Genomic DNA, 23,638 nt, shown 5'->3' on the forward strand with positions numbered 1-23,638 from the left:
TCTAAGATTTTTAGCCTCCACGCTGCCCTCCAATACTAAATTGGTGATCCCTTGATGCCTCAGACTATGCCCTACCAACCTCCTCATTAGTTACGTGATCTACCCATCTAATCTTCAGCATCACTCGTGTTACAGCGATTAATGATGGTCTCCTGGGTATTACAAAAGGGATTACGTTGTTCTTAATAAGCTGTGTGATCACCACGGTCAGCAGTACGTACTCTGCAACGTGGACAGATACTGGTCACAAGGTTCGTAAGGAGTTCTTGAGGCGGGACGTTCCATTGCTCCACCAGCGTGGTTGACATCTGGCTGATGGTCGTTGGTGCATGTGACGGTGCTGTCATATCTCCCCAACGGATATCACATGTGGTCGACAGGATTTAAGTCGGGGTTACTGCCTCGCCGGTCCATTCGCCGACTATCCTCTTATTCCAGGAGCTCATCCTCCTGGGCTGTTCTGTGCGGTTGCGTATTGTCATCCATACAACTGAAGTAAGGGCCGACTGCATTCCTGAAAGGCGCTTGTGGCAAGGAGTACAGTGTTAAAGTGACGTTGACCAGTGGTGTACAGTGGTGAAAGATTTGGAAGTCAGTATGCCCATTCAACATTGTGCCTCTTCACACCATAACGGCTAGACCACCAAAGCCATCATGTTCGACAATGTCCCTGGGTGCATTAATTGCTCCAACCCCTCGCCCTGTCTAGAATCACCATCCAGAATGAATCTGCTGTCATTCGATCCTTGTTGGTCCAGTCCGTATGCTCTTGGTACCATCGCAAACGGTGTCACCGACTTGCGGGTGTTAACGGAAGACATGGGCAACAGAGACCGCCCCCATGCAGTCGTCGTGCTACTGTGAAGCATGCGGTTGTCATGTCGTACAGTCCTGTTAAATGCAATTGGATTTGCATTCGCTGTTTGACGTGGGTCCCTTCTTGCCTGTTGCACTGCGCAGCAGTCATCTGCTGCTGTATTTGACAATGGTCGGCGATCTCCTATCCTTCGGGCAGCACTGCCTGTGGCTCGGAACTCTTCCATGCACATGAAGGAAATCTGCGAGCAATACCGAACTCCTGGGATACACTTTGCACACATCGGCCTTCATATAGTTTCCCAATGATTTTTCCCTGAATGAAACCATCCAAGGGTTGTCTCTGGCCCATGTTGTAGTTAAGAACACCACTGCAGCTGCCTGACACACACACTGTCCACTCCTGTCCGTTCAACTGGCCCGTTTTGCTGGGAGAGCTCCATTTGGATCTACTGTCACGCGGACCTCACGTCGTGTAACGTCCAACTTTCTGTGCGCGACTGGAGACCTCTGGCATCATGTTCCCACACTTTCGTCCATTTCAATCGAGTAATTAATGTGTTATGTTACTTTATGTACCTCGGCCCTAAGTTTTGCAGAGCGGTGGATTATAAGCAATCCAGGATACCAAAATAGCTACTATTTTGTGTTTTATAGGGAGGATATAAGACGAACATCAACAAAAGCAAAACGAGGATGATGGAATGTAGTCGAATCAAGTCGGGTGATGCTGAGGGAATTAGATTAGGAGATGAGAATCTTAAAGTAGTAAAGGAGTTTTGCTATTTGGGGAGCAAAATAACCGATGATGGTCGAAGTAGAGAGGATTGAAAATGTAGACTGACAATGGCAAGGAAAGCGTTTCTGAAGAAGAGAAATTTGTTAACATCGAGTATAGATTTAAGTGTTAGGAAGTCGTTTCTGAAAGTATTTGTATGGAGTGTAGCCATGTACGGAAGTGAAACATGGACGATAAATAGTTCGGACAAGAAGAGAATAGAAGCTTTCGGAATGTGGTGCTACAGAAGAATGCTGAAGATTAGATGGGTAGATCACATAACTAATGAGGAGGTATGGAATAGGATTGGGGAGAAGAGGAGTTTGTGGCACAACTTGACTAGAAGAAGGGATCGGTTGGTAGGACATGTTCTGAGGCATCAAGGGATCACCAATTTAGTATTGGAGGGCAGCGAGAGGGTAAAAATCGTAGAGGGAGACCGAGAGATGAATACACTAAGCAGATTCAGAAGGATGTAGGGTGCAGTAGGTACTGGGAGATGAAGAAGCTTGCACAGGATAGAGTAACATGGAGAGCTGCATCAAACCAGTCTCAGGACTGAAGACCACAACAACAACAACAACAACAATAACAACAAACGTTTATCACAGATACAGAGTCAGATCACAGTGTAGTAGTTATGACGAGTAGGCTGAAGCTTGAGAGAAGAATCAATACGCAAAGAAGTGGGATGCGGAGGTACTAAGGACTGACGAGATACGCTTGAAGTTCTCTTAAGGCTATAGATACAGCAATGGGAATTGCTCAGTAGACCGTATAGTCGAAGAGGCATGGACATCTTTTAAAAGGAAAATCACAGAAGTTGGAAAGAAAAACATAGGTACAAAGAAGGTAACTCAAAAGAAACCACTGGTAACAGAAGAAATACTTCAGTTGATCGATGAAAGAAGTATAAAAATGTTCAGGGAAACTCAGGAATACAGAAATACAAGTCGCTGAGGGATGAAATAAATAGGAAGTGCAGGGAAGCAAAGACGAAATGGCTGCATGAAAAACGTGAAGAAGTCGAAAAAGAAATGATTGTCGGAAGGACTGACTCAGCATATAGGAAAGTCAAAAAAACCTTCGGCGAAATTAAAACCAAGGGTGATAATATTAAGAGTGCAACGGGAATTCCTCTGTTAAATACAGAAGAGAGAGCAAATAGGTGGAAAACGTACAATGAGGGCCTCTATGAGCGGGAAGATTTGTCTGATGTGGTAGAAGAAGAAGCTGGGGTCGACTTAGAAGAGTTAGAGGATCCAGTATTAGATTTAGAATTTAAGAGAGCTTTGAAGTACTTAACTCAAATAAGGCAGAAGGGATAGATAACATTCCATCAGAATTTCTAAAATCATTGGGGGAGGTAACAACAAAACGACTTTGTGTGTAGAAGGTATGAGTATGGCGACATACCATCTGACTTTCAGAAAACTATTATCTACACAATTCCCAAGACAGCTAGAGCTCACAAAGGCGAGAATTACCGCACAATCAGCTTAACAGTTCATGCAGCCAAGTTGCAGATAGGAATAATATACAGATGAGTGCAGAAGAAAACTGAGAATGTGTTAGAGAACGGTCATTTTGGCTTTAGGAAAGGCAAAGGCACCAGAGAGGCAATTCCGACGTTGCGAGAGCAAAAAAAAAAAAAAAGTCAAGACACGTTCATAGGATTTGTCAGCCTGGAAAAAGCGTTCGACATTGTAAAATGGTACAAGATGGTCGAAATTTTGAGAAAAATAGGGGTAAGCTATAGGGAGAGACGGGTAATATACAATATGTACAAAAGACAAGAAGGAATAATAACAGTAAGAACGAAGTGCTCGGATTAAAAAGGGTGTAAGGCGGGGATGTAGTCTTCCGCCCCTATTATTCAGTCTGTATTGGAAATTGTAATACATACAGCAAATAACTGAGGACGTAGGTTGCAAGTGTTACTCTCAGATGAAGAGGTCGACAGAGGACAGGAATTCGTGGCGGGGGCCGCGTCAAACGAGTCAGCAGACTGATTTTTTTTTAAAAAAAAAGAAGAAAAAAAGAACTTGGAAGCTCCATGGTGCCATTCGCAGCGATATTGTTGTCTATAGGAAAGTTGCAAGGCCAGAAGACAGTAACGAAATGTAGGAAGACCCATGAAATAAGAAAGGAAGATTAGAGTGCAACGTCCCATCAACAGCGAGCTTATTAGCACAGAGGCTCTTTTGAAAGATGGATGTTCGGTACAGATGATCCTTAACGTAAATAAATGTGACGTATTGCGCTGAAGTGTGCAAAGAAATCGATTGCTGTTCGATTATGCTATTGGCCATAAACCAATGAAAACGTAAACAACTGTAATATACCTACCAGTAGCGACATGAAGTGGAATGAGTACATAAAACAAAGTAAGGAAAAACAGATGCCAAGGTGAGATTCATTGGAAGAATATCAAGGAAATGTAATTTATTCACGAAAGAAGTAGTTTATAGATCAGTTGTAAGACAAATTCTTGAATATTGCTCTTCGGTATGGGAGCCTTACCAGGGTGAGTTTAAAACAAGAGTATACCCACGCCAGCGCTGACACTTTTCGAGGTTTACTATTGAAAAGTCCAACACTGTACATTCCAAGAAGTGCTGGGGGACGTATTACTTCCCTTACCATACGTATGACGAAATTATCGCACTGAGAAAATCAAAGTGGAGTACACACGGAGGTTTATCGACACCCGCTCTTTCCAAGCGTCATACACAGTTGGCAAAAGGGAGGGAGATGGAAGGGGAGGATTTATGGTCGTATCAGAAGTACCCTCCACCGCAAGGTGGCTTGCTAGTAGAGATATAGATGTAGAGCTGGACTGGGGGTAGCTGCGCGGCGTGCGGACTGTCCGGAAAGCGCACACTCGTGTAGGCGTGTGGGCTGCGCACGCGCCGGCCGGCTCCAGCTTTGTTTCCGGGCAGCCGCCGGGCTCCAGCCTCCAGTATGGAGCCTCCAGCGGCTGCCCTCGCCCCGCCGTGGCTAATGAGGCGGCAGCCGCGTGCGGGCCGCGTGCCCCGCTCTGCCGGGACCCTAAGAGGATCGGGCGAGCGCCTCGCCTCGCCTCGCCTCGCCGCGGGCCATTGTTATCCAGCCAGTGACGGGCCGGGGTGGATGAGCCGCCGCCGCCACGCGCCGCCCACCGGCCCCACTGCGGGGAATGAATATTCACAGCTCCTGATACGGCGGCGGCCTCGCCTCTGGCCGATATGCCGCTCCGGATAACAGCCGTGAGTGAACTGCCGTGTTTCGCGCGTGAACTGGTCTGCCAGCGTTAATCGTCTCGGAGGATTTCCAATGAGTGCTCTGACTGTCACGGTCCCCAGCGAAGGAGATGCACTGTAGACAGACCACGAGATGCTCTGTTGCCTTAGTGGATGACGGTTTCGGACACGGGTTTCCATTTTTAGTTTATTCTTCTCCTGTATAATCACTGGAGAATTTAGCGGGTTGCAGGAGAAAAATAAACTGAGGGCGGAATCCATTTCCTGAGCCGTCATCCACCAAGGACTGGAGACTAGAAATCAACTCTGGTAGGAATCATCATGGGTTTCGAAAAAAGCGATCGTGTGAAACCCAGCTCGCGCTATTCGTCCACGAGACTCAGAGGGCCATAGACACGGGTTCCCAGGTAGATGCCGTGTTTCTTGACTTCCGCAAGGCGTTTGATACAGTTCCCCACAGTCGTTTAATGAACAAAGTAGGAGCATATGGACTATCAGACCAATTGTGTGATTGGACTGAAGAGTTCCTAGATAACAGAACGCAGCATGTCATTCTCAATGGAGAGAAGTCTTCCGAAGTAAGAGTGATTTTAGGTGTGCCACCGGGGAGTGTCGTAGGACCGTTTCTATTCACAATATACATAAATGACCTTGTGGACCACATCGGAAGTTCACTGAGGCTTTTTGCAGATGATGCTGTAGTATATCGAGAGATTTTACCAATGGAAAATTGTGCTGAGATGCAGGAGGATCTGCAACGAATTGACGCATGGTGCAGGGAATGGCAATTGAATCTCAATGTAGACAGGTGTAATGTGCTGCGAATACATAGAAAGAAGGATCCTTTATCATTTAGCTACATTTAGCTACAATGTCAGAACCTGGAAGCAGTTAATTCCATAAATTCTCTGGGAGTAGGCATTAGGAGCGTTTTAAAATGGAATGACCATATACAATTAATAGTCGGTAAAGCAGATGCCAGACTGAGATTCATTCGAAGAATCCTAAGGAATGCAGTCGGAAAACAAAGGAAGTAGGTTACAGTACACTGATTCGCCCACTGCTTGAGTACTGCTTACCGGTGTGGGATCCGTACCAGATAGGGTCGATAGAAGAGATAGAGAAGATCCAACGGAGAGCAGCGCGCTTCGTTACAGGATCATTTAGTAACCGCGAAAGCGTTACGGAGATGATAGATAAACTCTAGAGGAAGACTGTGCAAGAGAGACGCTCAGTAGCTCGGTACAGACTTTTGTTATAGTTTCGAGAACATATCTTCACCGACGAGTCAAGCGGTATATTGCTCCCTCCTACGTGTATCTCGCGAAGAGACCATGAGGATCAAATCAGAGAGATTAGACATCACACAGACGCATATCGATAATCCTTTCCACGCACAATACGAAACTCGAATAGAAGGGAGAATCGATAGAGGTACTCAAGGTGCCCTCCGCCTCACACTGTCACGTGGCTTGCGGAGTATGGATGTAGGTGTAGATGTAGAAGGCAACAGAGCATCGCATTTATAGGAGACAAGGACTTTCTACGCAGCAGGTAGCTCTATCTTCTCCACCGACGATCGTGGCAATGAGGCGTTCCCGCTACAGTCTGTCAGCCTACAGAGTCACGTTTGCTGCCGAAGGGGTGGCCTAGTGGTAGGGGCCAGCGCCTATTACTTCGACGCCCTGCAGCATCGTTGCATGACGTTTTCGTATGCGGGTTCCTATCCTCGATTAGTTGCTGAAGGCACGGTCTAAAACCCCTCGAAGGTTGTCGCAGCATTTCTGGGACACACTGTAGAGATGCTGGAAATTGTTATTACTTTTTGGTCAGAGTACTGGTACAAAGTATGTCTACGCCTCTAGTTTTACCACTGACGTAATGAACTATGTGACTACGTTACAGATTTTGCAACCAATATGTCGACTACAACATCGTGTCTCGGGTCGTCTTTCCAAACTTAACTGAAACAAACCGTTACAATTATGACGATCAGTTACAGATTTATAAAAGAAACATTTATTGTAATGAGAACGAATCGAGTGCCGTAATAAAACCTATTCAGCTACGATGGAGACACATAACAGAACACCAACTAAACGAGCAAGCGTCAAATATAACAGAACATTAGCTATATAGCCCAAGTGGAACAATCGATACACAGTTACGAATATGCACATGGGTTGGTATTGGGAATAAATCTAAACAGTTATTGCAATGTTCAAATGGCTCTGAGCACTATGGGACTTAACATCTGAGGTCATCAGTCCCCTAGAACTTAGAAATACTTAAACCTAACTAACCTAAGGACAACACACACATACATGTCCGAGGCATTATTCGAACCTGCGACCGTAGCAGTCGCGCCGTCCCGGACTGAAGCGCCTAGAACCGCTCGATCACCGCGGCCGGCTATTGTAATGTTAGATAGTTTTTCAAGAAGCTAGCGGGGGTTATCGGACTACTAATTTGCTCAACCAGTTTCACAATAGTGAAACACACTTCTGGATTTCACGATCAACAAGAAAGAGTCGAATTTCATAACCACCAAGCACTGCTGATAAATTTATCTTCGTTAACTCCCGAAATTTTAAAAATATCGGCAGAACCGTGCACAGTACTCGGAACAGCAACTGCCCACGTGTTTCCACAATTAAAGCGATTGACAACTCGAGGAAATCGCAGAATCACCACCTAAAAAGAAAATACAGAATTTTCTCCAGTACACAGCAGAGGTTAAAGAATAGTTTTTGTGAAAACAAGACAAATATATCCAAGAAATATTTACAAAGAAAAACAAATGTGCTAATGCGTCTTTCTCATATCGCAGGTGATACGGTCCCCATGGATGAGGAGTAAGTCGCAACATTTTAAACATATTTTCGTTTAAAAGGTAATAGCAAATTTCTCGGAAAACATGCAAATGTCCATTACAGTAAGGCACACATGATAATTCTTAGTTTATTGCAAGCATGCATCATCAAATAGAATAATCAATTTGCAACCATTGTTTGAAATAGTCGCATTACTGTAAAGACATTGTAACAAGTCGGACTGTTCGTAATACTCTCACAATTTCATATAATGAATAATATATACACATCAGATGGCTCTCCTAATAAATTCATCATTGAAGTAGAAGAAGTTGGCCACCAATAAATCTTTCAGGCTCTATTAAACTGAACTATAATGATGGTTAAATTTTTTATGGCTGTTGGTATGTTATCGAAAATGTATGTTCCTGAGTGTTGGACAGTTTTCTTTCCCTAAGTAAATGACTTTAAATCTTTGAGATGTTTATTCTTGTTTCTCATACTGATTCGATCAACTGAGTTATGAGTTTGAAAATGAGATAGATGTTTAATGGCAAATTTCATTGAGGAATAAATGTATTGGGAAGCAGTAGTTAGTGTACCTGGATGCCGAAACAGGTACCTGCAGGAGTTTTTGAATCCACGCAAAAAATAATTCTTATTACACTTTTTTGAAGTCGGAAAACTTTAGTTTGACTTGATGAGATATCCTAGAGAATAGTTCCGTGTGACATTATGAATTCAAAATAAGCAAAATCTGCTAGTGCTTCTTACTTTTGTGTCACCCACGTCTGAAAACATTCACTGTCCGAGAAGAGATATATTCAGGAGCTTCAGCAATTCTGTGGAAACACGGATCTTAACCACAGAGACCGAGATAGAAACAAGGGCAAACTTCGGTATTCTTACATACGAAGCGCTGCCAAGAGTGACAAGTGAATAGTAATCTGGGCCTCTGCTCGAGACAGTCCTTGCACACTGTCACTCCAGTGTCATTCATTCACAATACAATGTGTGAATAGTGACAAGACATAGGGCGAATGGAGAGACATGGTACTACTATGATCGTAACGGGTCGATGTAGCAGTTATGAAACTGTACAAGTAAAACTCGAACGGCTTAAATGGAAATCCCTGGAAGGTGGCTGCCACCTTGAATATCTCTCGTACGATTTGTAAGAATGACATAAGAGAGACTAGGGCGTGTACGCAGACTTATAGAGTCTACACAGACTTACAGAGTCATTCTTCACTCTCTCAGTACACAAATGGTATAGGAGAAGGGAATCGCTGACACCGGTGGAAGTTAGGTTATCCGCCGCAGTGCGCAGTGGCCTGCGGAATATGGATGCAGACTTAGATGGCATTAACGTCCAATCGTCATTGCTTTTCAAGAAAGAGCGCGGATACTGTACACCAGGCTCTGCGACGGAATTTCTTCCATTTGGTTCCTGCGTGAATCGTTGGTCGGACGCCCTGTTCCTCTCTGCAGAATTCTCCAGTGCTCGTTCCAGGGTGCGGGCAAATGGAGCACTTTGCCTCGCAGCGCTAAGAAATACTTACTCGTCAGGATTTGACTGTGGCGTCTATTCAGTGCGCTTGCATGTCCGACCTGCGATGAAAAGGCAGACAACAGTACGGTAGGGAAGGTATTCCGAGCTATTCGTCCTTATAAAATATTTTAGAAGGCTGTATGTATGTATTTTTATACATCTTGTTTTAAGAAGATTCGTCGAAGAAGTGGAAGTTCACGGAATGAAAGCGTCATCAGGCCAGGTGACTGCTGCTTCATCCTCTGCCGAAACACTCACTTGTTATATATCAGTGGCGGAGGAGCAGACTGCTCTCCAGGTCGATAATGTCGACCTTCGAAATCAGGACCGCTACTTCTCCTGCAGGTGACACCGCATTTTCCCTCAACGGGCTAAAGGGATTCTGTTACAATAGTTGTGGCGATCCTCTCTAAAACGTGAGCGTTCAGTACAATAGCGGATGATTACAATAGAGATTTCAGTCCTTTATTACAGACAAACTGTAAAAGATAAGAACACATTGCACGTATTGAAAGGGTACAGTACCGCCAGACATTGAAAATAGGTACAACATTCTTCGTTATTATTGTCAGAACAACATATTTTTTGTGCTAATAACTCAATTTCACTTAATACAACGAAGCCAGATACCAGTGTAGGAAAGAATGACAATTTATTTAATTTATCACATGTGCACTCCCACAAAATAAATCTCTCCATCCAATTTGGTGAGATCTGTGAAATGAATGAATGTATGGTCGTCTGCTAACCGCAATATATGATCATCTTTGAGGCGGTCCTTTGGTGAAACCAAAGCGATGAAATTTACCTGAGCTTTGAGCGCCTGAAATGTGGCTGACCAATACGGTAGCAAGGTGTTCCCCTACCTCGGCGGAGGTGCGAGATGACCTGAAGAACGGCCATGTTTCAGCACTCTGGCGCTGGATCTTGTGTTGGTGAGACCTGTCTTAGGCGTGCTCCGTAAAGACAAAGAGTGGAGAGAATGGTATGGACGTGAAATACTTAAGAGTAGCTTGGAATGATAATTACTCTATTTCAGGAACTTTTGGGGGGAGAATTAAATGACAGGCAGGTAATATTAAGGGGATCATAGTAATCTTCGGAAGTAACCAACGGTCACAATGAAACCACGTGTAGCAATAAGTTGAAATACTTGCAAGTGTCAGTACTAAGTTGAAATACTGACGAGTGCTAAAGTTAAGCTGAATTACTGGCGTGTCTACTATAAGTTGGAAATATTTAAGAAATGGCGTGTGCAGGACTTGAAATTAGAGACGAGTACTTTCACGTGGTGAGTACTGTGTGAGTCTCAGTCTGTGTATGAACAAAGGATAAAGAGAAGTACTCGTCCAAGGTATCAGTTGAGGACTCGCGTGTGTGACGAATATGATCTTAATATTACTTTGCGTGTTACGTTTCCGCGTGACGCTGGATTCAAACTCTAATACTCTGAGAATGAAGCAAGGTGAGTCAGCCGTCTATCCAGCAACGCCACTTGGCTTGCATTGCACAGGAAGACGTGCATATATCCTCCAGAGTTCGTGGTAGGAAAGATGAATATGATATTAATATTACCTTTGTGTGTTATGCTTCCATGTGACGCTAGATTCAAACTCTAATACTCTGAGAGTGAGGCAGGGTGAGTCAGCCGTCTATCCAGCAACGCCGCTTGGCGTGCATTGCACAGGAAGACGTGCGTATATCCTCCAGAGTTCGTAGTAGGAAAGAAGAGTTACGAAGTGGGGCAGTGTCGTGTGAAACTGGGATGAATACTAATTGAAGTGGGAAAACTGAATGTGATGTGATTATAACGTTGTGACTATTCCTTGTGTTGTATTCCATGTTGCCAGTGTGGTGTATTTCATGTAATTTAAGTATGTGTGGTTTGCATGGGAGAGTAGCAAGATAGGTTCAGAGGCAGTGGGTTATGCATGTTCCTTTTTGTACCGCTCGGTCTGGAGGAAAGTTTCGTGATGATGGGTGTGAGAGTCGAAGTGTGAGATATAGTAAAAGATCCACCATCCTATCCAGAAAGTGCACTGTAGCGTTAGATAATGACGAGACTATAAGATAGAGAATCACCAATGTAAAGCCATGCCCCATGGGCGGAGTTTCTCATGTGTAATTGTTGTATAAAATGTAATGGTGTGTTTAGGTTATCTTTGAATCATAATAGAATTTATCGGAATAAAAAAGATAGTGAAAAGAAAAAGACTGGTGGCCTTGTTCTTCGGATAGTGTGTAGTCACGATACCCAGAATTTATAATGTGTGGGCCATTCATATTCAGTGCGATGGCCATGTGTTGGTCAAAGCCGTCGGGTAAGAAAGAAAATGTGGTATTGCCAGAGCATAGTGAACAATCAGAGTTGTGTAAATTACTAATAGTCAGGTGTGCGTTATCCGTTTCCATTGCGTAATATTCAAACAGGAGAATAATTTGTAGCTTAATTGTGGGTACTAGAGTTCATAATCAGTCATTGATGTTACTCGAGAAATAAAAAAAAAAAAAAATCCACTCGCTTAGTGGACCACTCACCTTGCAGGCCTGACTGCTTGATGCCACAGTATGAGCAAGACATGTGGGTGCCTCTCAATGTCACTGGATAGAACAGGGTTCAAATTTTTGACACAGCTACGGTGTAATCTGTTTGTAGCAACTCGGCGACTACACTACGAGAGAAAACATTTGTGCTGGAATTTGCGCCAAGTCAGTCCATTGCTCAAGAGCAGCGTGTGTTTCGCCGTCGATTCAGCAAGAAGAGGCCTTTGGACAAGCAGATTTATAACCGGCGTACAAAATTCTTGGAAGCTGGTTGTATACGCAAAGGGAAAAGGTATGGTCGGCTAAGCACGTCTGATGAAAATGTCGAGCGTATCTGAGACGCGTCCACACGGAGCCCTCCGAAGACCACAAGAGGGGTTGGACGGGAACTTCAGTTTTCTCAAACAGCGTTGTGGCGTGTGCTGAAACGACGCCTGCGTTTGAAGCCTTGCATGTTGCAGCTGCCTCGGTAACTGCGCTCGGGCGCCCGTAACAGAAGATACGATTATTGCATTTCAGTTGCCCAGGATACGGTAGAGAACACTGTTTCCCGAGAGACTCATCTTTCTGGATGAATCTACGTTTCATTCTAACATTCTGCGTGGTTTCTGTTTGTTCTAAGTCGTGTCTCCCTACCACTTTCGCGCAACGATGCTCTGAGCGTGTTTTTTAGGGAATTGACTAGTTTGAACCTGGGACCTGTTGCTGGTAAGGAGACGCCAGACCACACATGACATGTAGAGTTCAGAAGAGTTCAGTGAGACTAGCGATGATATAACCAAATAGTTAATAATTTCAGCGTCAGCGCCACTGCACTCCCTGTAAAAGAATCTTAATACTAACTAAATTTAGTGGAAGGGGTTCAAGGCTTTCCTATTTTTAGTTAGCTGGTAAAATAACGTCGAAAAAGCAGTTAAGTTTACCATTGGAAATTTTATTCTACTCACAAAATATTGTTTTTAAATTGCACTATTGATAAAAGGAAATATTTTAATACAGGATGATAAAAACCAACTGCGTTCAACAAAAGTGTGAACGAATATTCTCTGAGTGGGTTTCCAAGTTCTACAATGGATCGAAGGATGACCTATGCCATATCACATCTATAATCTAGGTTTAAATTAAGTTTCACAAAAGAGAAAACTATCAAAATGGTCTACAGTGACCCTCAATTATCTTTAATTACTTATCTAACTTGTCGTAAATTACAGTGGCTGATGTGGCTTCTCAATAATGATATAACAGAAAAATCATCGCGTTTCAGATTTTAACTTACATAGCAAATGTGAATACCATGAGCTTCAATTGACGATCGACACTAGTATTACGTAAAAAGGGGATGTAACAGATGAGGCTTCTGCAGTTCTGAGTGAAGCCTTATGCGCTCAAAAATGCGGTATCGCGTGCGTTCATTACGTTGTCGGTGTTCGTCAGGGGGCGGCGAGCGGCGAGCGGCACAGCTCCCCGCACCTCACCGTCTCGGAAGCAACTCTGTCCTAACTTCTCGTTACTACAATTTACCGAAGTTGGTTTAAAAAAACAAACTATCTGGCTGTGTTTTCACCAGACCAATCAGGGTCTCAATGTTAACCTTAAGCTCCCCCTACAAAAATTCTGTCTATCCAATGAGAAACGTTATACTTGTCGTGGTGGGGCCATGTTTTTAAAGTTTGCAACGTAACGGAGACGCGAAAAAGCCTCACGCTAAAACTTGCAGCTGGTGTGGCTCTTTTAGTGTTATCGTAAGGTCTATACTGTCCTTCTGGAGGGCTCTATCTTTTAACATGGGCTGGGGGTAGTCCTGGCGGTTACTTTTCGTCGTGGGACAATGTTTTTAACGTTTGCAACGTAACAGAGACGCTAAAAAGTCTCATGCTAAAACTTGCGGCTGGTGTAGCCCTTTTAGTGTTATCGTAAGATCTATACTGTTCTTCTGGAGGGCTCTAGCTTTTAACATGGGCTGGGGGGGTGGTCCTGGTGGTTGGCTGGCGACGTGGGTGTCCGTCCCTTATCGTAGGGCCTTCTAGCTTAACACGGTTCTGCTCTCGGCTTCTGTTCTCGTTTCTCCCCTCGGAACTGCGTCTGTCTCACGGTGGGAAGGTATGACATGCATTTAGGCATTCTTGTGTTAGTCTGTGGTATTCCATTTCCTCACTCGTTACTCGTATTACTTTGGTTAATTTAATGTCACGATTTATTCGGAGCTATGTGACATACTACTGGATTTGCTTATCATGTCAGGGTTTTCATGGAAGGTGTTGGATTTGCCTGACACCTTACATCATCAATCAGGTTAAATAAATCAGCATAATGTAAGAATTTAGGAGTCACCAAATTTTGGCGTAGTCGTCGGGCATGAAACAGAGTCACCGAAATTGAATGTATGTTGTGACGTTTCTGTTCACGAAGTTCATGAACATTTCTTTTTTGCGGAGGAGAGTGTGACAGGAATGTCATACCTGGACATGCTCTGATTCACGAGGGTTCCAATGATTTCATTTTTATGCATGACCGCGCCTCGCTTCAATTCACCTGGAGGTGCGGCGTTATCTTAACAGGACCATCTCACAACACTGGATTGACAGAGGTGGACAACAGATATTGTTTATTGGTTTTGGCCTGCCAGGTCATCAGACCTCATACGTTGCTATTTTTTTCTGTGAGAGTATTTGTAGCACCCATGGTAGCTACTCTTCAAGAGCTGAGAAATCGAATTCTTGAAGCTGTCAATTCAATAAATAGGCACCTGTAGATTTATGTGTGCAATGAAATGGACTTTCGCTCCGATATTCCTCGAGCAATGCATGATGCTCTTGTTGAGTATATGACATAGTGTCTCCGCAAACATAAAACGTCAAATCCTTCTCTATACAGTGACATGCGCAATGCGTTTGTATCTGTCGTAGCTTGTATGCATTAAACAAATGAAATCTGTTCTTTCTTTTCGAATCACCCTGTACATTGTAATCGCTACCGACTACGACGTGAGCCAGTCATCCATGTTTAGAAAACATCGCTCTTGTTTAACGCAAGTAGCTGTTTACTCAAGCGAAGTGCTGAGTGCTATTGACAAGGGATTTAAAACTGATACTATATTTCTTGATTTCCAGAAGGCTTTTGACACTGTAACCCACAAGCGGCTAGTAATTAATTTCCCTGCTTACGGAATATCGTCTCAGTTATGTGAATGGGTGGCGATTTCCTGTCAGAGAGGTCACAGACCTTAGTAATTGACGGAAAGTCATCGAGTAAAACTGATTTGTGGCGTTTCCCAAGGCAGTGTTATCGGCCCTCTGCTGTTCCTGATCTACATAAACGATTTAAGAGACAATCTGAGCAGCCATCTTAGGTTGTTTTCAGATGATGTTGTCGTTTATCAGCTATTAAACTCATCAGAAGATCAAAACAAATTGCAAAACGATTCAGAAAAGATATCTGTATTGTGTGTAAATTGGCAATTGACCCTAAATAACGAAAAGTGTCACATCATCCACATGAGTGCTAAAAGCAATTAAACTTCGGTTACATGACAAATCAATCAAATCTAAAGGCTGTAAATTCAACTAAATACCTAGGGATTACAATTAAACTGGAAAGAACACTTAGGAATTTGCTGTAGGGAAGGCGAACCTAAGATTACCATTTCTTGGCAGAACACTTAGAAGATGCAACAGATCTACAAAATATCTACAAAAGATACTGCTTACAATACAATACCTCTTTTGAAGTACTGTTGCGCGTTGTGGGATCGTTACAAGATGGGATTAATGGAGTAAATCGAGAAAGTTCAAAGAAGAATAGCAAGTTTTATACTACCGAGAAATAGGGGGAGAGTGTCATTGACATAATACAAGATTTGGGGTGGACATCGTTAAAACAAAGCTTTTTTTGTTGCGGCGGAATCTTGTCACGAAATTTCAATCACCAACTTTCTCTTCCAAAAGTGAAAATATTTTGTTGTGGCGACCTACACAGGGAGAAACGGTCAACATAATATAATAAGGGAAATCAGAGCTCGTACGGAAAGATACAGGTATTCGTTTTTTCCGCGTGCTGTTCGAGAGTGGAATAACAGAGAATTGTTGTGAAGGTGGTTCGATGAAGCCTCTGCCAGGCACTTAAGTGTGAATTTGCAGAGTATCCCTGTAGATGTAGATGCAGATCAAAGCGAGTGCGGTTGCGGTTCCCTTCTCTGTGTTACCATAGATGGCAAGTAACTGCCTCCATTCGTGGTGGCCTATCAGGGCCTGCAATGGCTTAGTAGAGTCTTGCCGCATCAAAACGGAACGCAGACTTTCTAAAACCGTCGACCAAACCCGCCGCCTTCGACTGATCTTCTCGTTCCGGCACAGAGGTACTAAAAAACTGGCTAAGGCTGACAAGGGGAGGCCGCCAATCGTGAAATTCAGATTCGATTCATACTGCGCATAATAAAAGCTCATGGCCAGAGGTGTAATGTGGCAAAGCACCAAGATGCACTTCTCAGCCGTTGTCGAGAAAACCGAGTTAAAAGAAACCGTTGCGGTGAAATACTCTCTACGATTATTAGTTCTCTACAGCGTCGTGGCGCAGCGGTAGGCGCTCGGGTTTGTAATTCGAAGGTCGCCGGATCGAATCTCGCGCCATGCAACGTTTATTTTTTTATAGTATTTGTTTTTTGCAATTCAAATGTGTACACACACACACACACACACATATATATATATATATATATATATATATATATATATATATATATATATAAAATTCCCGGCAATCAGTTGCAATAATTATGCATATAGTAAGTTGTTGAAAGTCGTTTGTCGTGGAAAAACTGGCGACTTCGAACACCATTATGTTTTCCGCAAACGAAGTTGTATTTCACAAATGTTATTAATTGTCTTCATAATGTTTACCACGTATAGTTAACGGAAGACGTAGAAACGATATTCCGAAACGAATACGTATAGCGTAAGTAAAACGTTCGAATTAGAATAGAGACCCCCCAAGAACACAAATTTGCTGTGGCAGGTATGAAATATAAACTCCGTTACTCGTTCGTTACACTTGATGGACAGATGTTGAATGGGCCGAAACGAGCCGCCGCATAACAGCGTAGTCGCATGCTAACTTCGAAAGAAGGTAGATGCGGTCCCTAGCGCAACTTATAACATCGTTGAAAATCAGTGCGGAGGTGAGAGTTTTGGTACACCCTGTTAAACAAACGGAAAAATGGAGGCGGTACAATTGGAGAGCGATCCGCCTTCTCCAACATGCATATGCAATTCATCAATAGTTTATATATATATATATATATATATATATATATATATATATATTTGAATTACAAAAAACTAATAATGAAAAAATGTTGCATGGTGCGGGATTCGATCCGGCGACCTTCGGATTACGAACCCAAGCGCTTACCTCTGCGCTACGACGCAGTAGGAAGTTATTAATCGTAGAGAGTATTTCACCGCAACGGTTTCTTTTAACTGTCGATTTTCTCGACAACGGCTGAGAAGTGCATCTTGGTGCTTTGCCACATTACACCTCTGGCCATGAGCTTTTATTATGCGCAGTATGAATCGAATCTGAATTTCACGATTGGCGGCCTCCCCTTGTGAGTGTTACTGAAACTGTAGGTCCACACAGAATGCTCTCCGATGTGTTGCCAAATGAATAAAGCACAAAAGTATAACATACAGAGCACCAATAGAGTTAAAACTACACATCACGTCGACGAACTCACGTGGACTAAACTGAGGCACCTTTGAGCCCTTACGACTTGCCGCTTAGCGCAAGGCATTCACTAATCTGTATCTGCATCAATACTCCGTAAGCCGCCTGACGGTGTGTGGTGCAGAATACTTCTGTTGCCATTAACTGCCCCACCCCGTTTCGCTGTACCAGTCGCCAATGGCGAATAGTAAGAATGATTGTAGGTAAGTCTCTGTATTAGCATTCACCGGAAAGCCGATGACACGATGTGATTTGGCTTTTACTAGTTACTGAAATATTCTGCGAAAATTGGCTCTAAAATACAGTTTTGACTGCATGGTGATGGCTTATTATTAAGAGGTTCTCCTTCATTACTACAAAAATAAGTTTGAATTATACAAGGTCTACAACTTTGCTTCCGCCCGTTTTTTTTTTTCTCGAAGTTCGGGGCTTTATCGTGAAAAACTTACAAAACAATTCTGATTCATAGTATTTCTCATCACTGGCCACTACATTCTCCCATCTTTCGGATAGCATACCAATCCCGTCGCGGAAGAACTGGGCGTCTTTTGTGGGGATCCGCGAATCGATTCAATTTTGTTCTTGTTCATATGATCGGAAGTGCTCGTCAGCCAGACTGGTTGCCACTGATGGAAAAACGTGGTAATCAGAGAGAGCAACGTACGGAGAATACGGCGGGAGGGAATGGACTTTCAAACTTTCCGTGTATATTTTAACGGGTTTTGCGAGATGGGGTCGAGCACTGACCTGCTGCAAAATTACCTTTACGTGTCTATCACCGTATTGTTTGTGTTTCAGTGCTGGGCTCGAACGCATCAGTTGCTTTCGATAGTGATGTCCTGTGACTGTCTTCATCTGTTTCAGTAGCTACGAAAACGTTCTGTTTTCCACCGCCATGCCGGTCTTCCACATCAAAATCACCGTTCTAAAGGCGTTGGAAACATTCTCTGCACGTTCTTCCACTAATACTTCCCTAACCATTGGTCTTACCCAGCATTTTGAGAGCCACAGCTGCAGATTTCTTCATGTTAAAGCAGAAAACTAAAACTTCCCGCAAACGGCGAGAAATGGGTACGTAAGTTGACGTACCTAATCGAGAGCAACAAAATGGCTCTGAGCACTATGGGACTTAACATCTGAGGTCATCAGTCCCGTAGAACTTAGAACTACTTAAACCTAACTAACCTAAGGACATCCGTTCCTGAGGCAGGATTCGAACCTGCGACCGTAGCGGTCGCGCGGTTTCAGACTGAAGCGCCTAGAACCGCTCGACCACACCGGCCCGCCCATTGAGAATAACTTTATGATGCAATCACAAATCGACTAATATTTTTTATGGCATTATGTTTACAGATCCCTAAGCTTATTGTATTACACCTATGACCAGCCTACCGAACCCCACTTGCCGCTACTGCCGTCTATTGCAAAACGGCGGAAGCAAAGTTGTAGACCTAACAGTTCAGTAATTATTAATGAATAAAAATATGAGTCTTAGCCCACTATGGGAATCCTTCTATCTTATACCATAGAATGAAATCAGAATACAAGACATTTTTGCACAGTTTCTCACGATAGGTGCAGCTGTAGTACCGTATCTAATTTTGAAACATCCCCTTAGAAAATATTTGTAAATGACAGTGCTGGTAAACCTGTTACGTTATTTGTTTTTCAAACAGCTGAGCAAAGCTGAACGTGCTCAGACATTTCTCTCTTTACTTATTCTGATCATCAATAAACTGACACACAATATTTTTTGGGCAACGCAATCTGACTTTCAATAATCCTTTCAAAAGAATGGCTCTGACTAACAATAACCTATACCTTTCATGAATCACTTACCTCACAGAGATCTGCGTTAGTCAAGAACTACTGCAATACAGCGAGCGCCAATATTGCCAGCTAAATAAAAGATTGTAACTACTGAAGGCACTAACTACTGATAGGCGTAGTGAGCAAATGAAAGATTTTGATAGAGAACAAACAATGTATTTTCCTTAATAATGTTCAGAAGTCATTATATATATATATATATATATATATATATATATATATATATATATATATATATATATACCAGTTCATGACATCCAGTCTTACAAATTTCCTTTTTCTGGCGGACACGCGTCCAGATCGTCCGCTCTCAAAATTCTACCATCTCTTTCCCCACGTCCACCACTGCTGGCGGCTCACCTCCAACTGCGCAACGCTACGGGCTGTTCACGTCCAACTGCCCAACACTACAATAGCAAATATTACAACAATGCAAACCAGCCACAGACTGCACACAGCAGTCAGTGATTTTCATACAGAGCGCTACGAGGCGTTACCAACAGCCTACTTACAATTTGTACCTCACTCTACTTTGAGACGTCTTGCGTTAGCTACTCAATCTTTGTTCAGCTTAGATGTGAAGCGCAGGAAGAAAGCTTACGCTCGCAGAGCCACAAATGTTACATAGACGCGAAAAGAAAGGGATCAAACCCCAGAGTGAATGCTGGGCTCAGTAATCGCTCAGCTATGATGCTAGAAACACCCCAGTAAACAACTCATCATCATCATCATCATCATCATCATTTAAAACTGATTATGCCTTTCAGCGTTCAGTCTGGAGCATAGCCCCCTTATAAAATTCCTCCATAATCCCCTATTCAGTGCTAACATTGGTGCCTCTTCTGATGTTAAGCCTATTACTTCAATATCATTCTTAACCGAATCCAGGTACCTTCTCCTTGGTTTACCCCGACTCCTCCTACCCTCTACTGCTGAACCCATGAGTCTCTTGGGTAACCTTGCTTCTCCCATGCGTGTAACATGACCCCACCATCTAAGCCTGTTCGCCCTGACTGCTACATCTATAGAGTTCATTCCCAGTTTTTCTTTGATTTCCTCGTTGTGGACACCCTCCTGCCATTGCTCCCATCTACTAGTACCTGCAATCATCCTAGCTACTTTCACATCCGTAACCTCAACATTACTGATAAGGTAACCTGAATTCAGCCAGCTTTCGCTCCCATGCAACAAAGTTGGTCGAAAGATTGAACGGTGCACAGATAACTTAGTCTTGGTACTGACTTCCTTCTTGTAGAAGAGAGTAGATCGTAGCAGAGCGCTCACTGCATTAGCTTTGCTAAACAACTGATAAACAGAAGAAAAAACTGGTTGTGTGGCGTCCACATCATGTCACTCTCCAGTCAGTGATGCACGTGCTGCTGGAAGACCCACTACTAAGCTGCACGTTAATCCGTGCCAATGTTTGCGTTCCACCCGCTTATTACGGCGCCGAGTCGGGTTACCGCCTCTAATGCGACATTTCATTTAGCCGACTTCTCCCCTCGGCCCTCCGAGGGTAACGAGAGACTCCGGCACCCTGCGGCGGCAGCCGCCGAAAGTTTTGTGGGGAGGGGCACGAAGAGGGTGCCTCCCCGGGGGCGCTGTAACGCAGCGGCGAAGCGCCGCGGCCTGTCCACACGTCACTGCCTGGCCCTGCGCAGCTAGTAGCCGCCAGGAGCTCCTGCTGACGTCACGCCCGGTGAACAATGCCTCCTGTTGGGAGTGGCGTCGCACTGCGCGGGGCGCCCTTCTTTGTCGCCGTGAGGCGAGCGGCGGAGACGGTGTGCGCAAGACGGCCGTTACGACGGCGGGGAGTCGCGCTATATCGCGAAAGTGTTCTGTAGGGGAGCCGACGCTACTGTGCGGAGTCAAAAGTCGCTTGTTTTGTAAACGAGAGCTCGCCCTGTAGCCGAACTGTGGGAGACTTGTATATAGAATGTATCCGGCAACGGCTCTCCACGCAGGGAGTCTTCTTGGGAACGGCCAACTCTTGCGACCTTCGGGGCCATAGGTTTAAAAGTTCTCACGTGGATTTCGCTGCCCTCCCTTAGCATTCAACATGGGACGCAGGCTATTCCTGCCAAAACTTTTCGACTAGTGTACACGTTTGCCGTCATTATTCTGCCTACCTTAGCACATACCTTTGGTTCCTCCGAGCATAACACTAAACATTTTCGATCACCATCTGCAACAGACGCGCCTGCTTAGCTGTGAACTTGCTTCATTTCTTTCAGCTAGTTACACACCGCCATTGACTTTCAGGTTTTCTATCTCCTAATTTACGTACTTTTCATGATAAAAGATGAGGTAGTATGGCGTTACTGGCTGGGATAACCATCGAGGAGCTTGAATGCAGAGTCTCAAGGTGATAACATTGAATAAAATGCTCTCGGGTTTCCAACCGCGGCAATTGCTTAAAACTACACGAGCTTTCGGCCAAGCACTCCTTGGCCGTTGTCAAGTGTTATGACTGCCTGTGGGCTGTTGGTGCGTCCTTATATACGCTAGCTGCCGGCTGTGACGTCACTGGCGCCCGTGACATTGCCATATAAGGGCATGTTTTGAGTCGACTGATAAACCGCCTGTTGAAAAGACACAAGATCAAATCAATCTTCAGGCCTCCAACGAAAATCCGTCAATTACTGAGACCAGTTAAAGACGCAGTAGGTCTCAGAACACCTGCAGTCTACGAAATACCTTGTGAGTGTGGTCAGAAGTACATCGGAGAAACAGTGCGCACTTTGGAACAGCGCAGGAAAGAACATGAGAGGTATTATCGGCTACGCTATCCAGAAAAATCTGCGTTAGCTGAGCAAGCGTTAGAAAACGGTCACCACATAAAATTTGACGATACCTCTGTCGTGGCTCGCACTAACGGCTTCTGGGACAGTCTAATAAAGGAAGCTATTGAAATAAAAATTACCGCAAACACTCTGAATAGAGACGGTGGCTTGCAGTTCAGCGCTGCGTGGGACCCAACGATCGTGTGGTTGAAGAGGGCACATCGAACGCCGACTCAAAACATGCCCATATGTGGCAATGACACGGGCACTAGTGACGTCACAGCCGGCAGCTAGCGTATATAAGGACGCACCAACAGCCCACTGGCAGTCGTAACACTAGACAATGGCCAAGGAGTGCTTGGCCGAAAGCTCGTGTAGTTTTAAGCAATTGAGGCGGTTGCAAACCCGAGAACATGTTATTCATCGAGCAGCTATTCAGTCGTTAAACTGGAAGGGCTTTTCTTCATCGCACAGAATGGCACCTCTCCTTCCCGACGCGTGAGCTGTTGAGTGCAGCGGACTCAGGCCAGTGTGTTCAGAGTTTTAGTGTCCTGTCTGCGTTATCTCTATAAAAGGAAATATCCTGATACACTGACTGACACGTCGTCTACCAGCCCAGACCGTTACGGACAGAAACTTGAAATTTGGACGGGATGCCCGTGTTACACTGTAGGCATCGTGTAGTAAGGGATTGTTCGGAATTTTACCCCTAAGAGGGAGAAGTCGGGGGGAGGGGCAAAGGTTTCTTGAAACAATGTCGCTGCTAGATAATTTTGAAGCTAGAACTACGAAAACTGGTATTTAATTTCTCGGCCAGAAATAAAATAACGCGCGCTTAGGCATTTTTTGAGAATTCAACCACTAAGGTGGTAAATTGTTATTAAATTACTACAGGGCTATTACAAATGATTGAAGCGATTTCATAAATTCACTGTAGCTCCATTCGTTGACATATGGTCACGACACACTACAGATACGTAGAAAAACTCATAAAGTTTTGTTCGGCTGAAGCCGAGCGCTCGAGAGCGCAGTGAGACAAAATGGCGACAGGAGTCGAGAAAGCGTATGTCGTGCTTGAAATGCACTCACATCAGTCAGTCATAACAGTGCAACGACACTTCAGGACGAAGTTCAACAAAGATCCACCAACTGCTAACTCCGCAGTTTAAAGCTTCTGGGTGCCTCTGTAAGGGGAAAACAACGGGTCGGCCTGCAGTGAGCGAAGAAACGGTTGAACGCGTGCGGGCAAGTTTCACGCGTAGCCCGCGGAAGTCGACGAATAAAGCAAGCAGGGAGCTAAACGTACCACAGCCGACGGTTTGGAAAATCTTACGGAAAAGGCTAAAGCAGAAGCCTTACCGTTTACAATTGCTACAAGCCCTGACACCCGATGACAAAGTCAAACGCTTTGAATTTTCGGCGCGGTTGCAACAGCTCATCGAAGAGGATGCGTTGAGTGCGAAACTTGTTTTCAGTGATGAAGCAACATTTTTTCTTAATGGTGAAGTGAACAGACATAATGTGCGAATCTGGACGGTAGAGAATCCTCACGCATTCGT

The sequence above is a fragment of the Schistocerca americana genome, chromosome 4, assembly GCF_021461395.2.
Source record: "Schistocerca americana isolate TAMUIC-IGC-003095 chromosome 4, iqSchAmer2.1, whole genome shotgun sequence".
Classification (NCBI taxonomy): domain Eukaryota; kingdom Metazoa; phylum Arthropoda; class Insecta; order Orthoptera; family Acrididae; genus Schistocerca; species Schistocerca americana.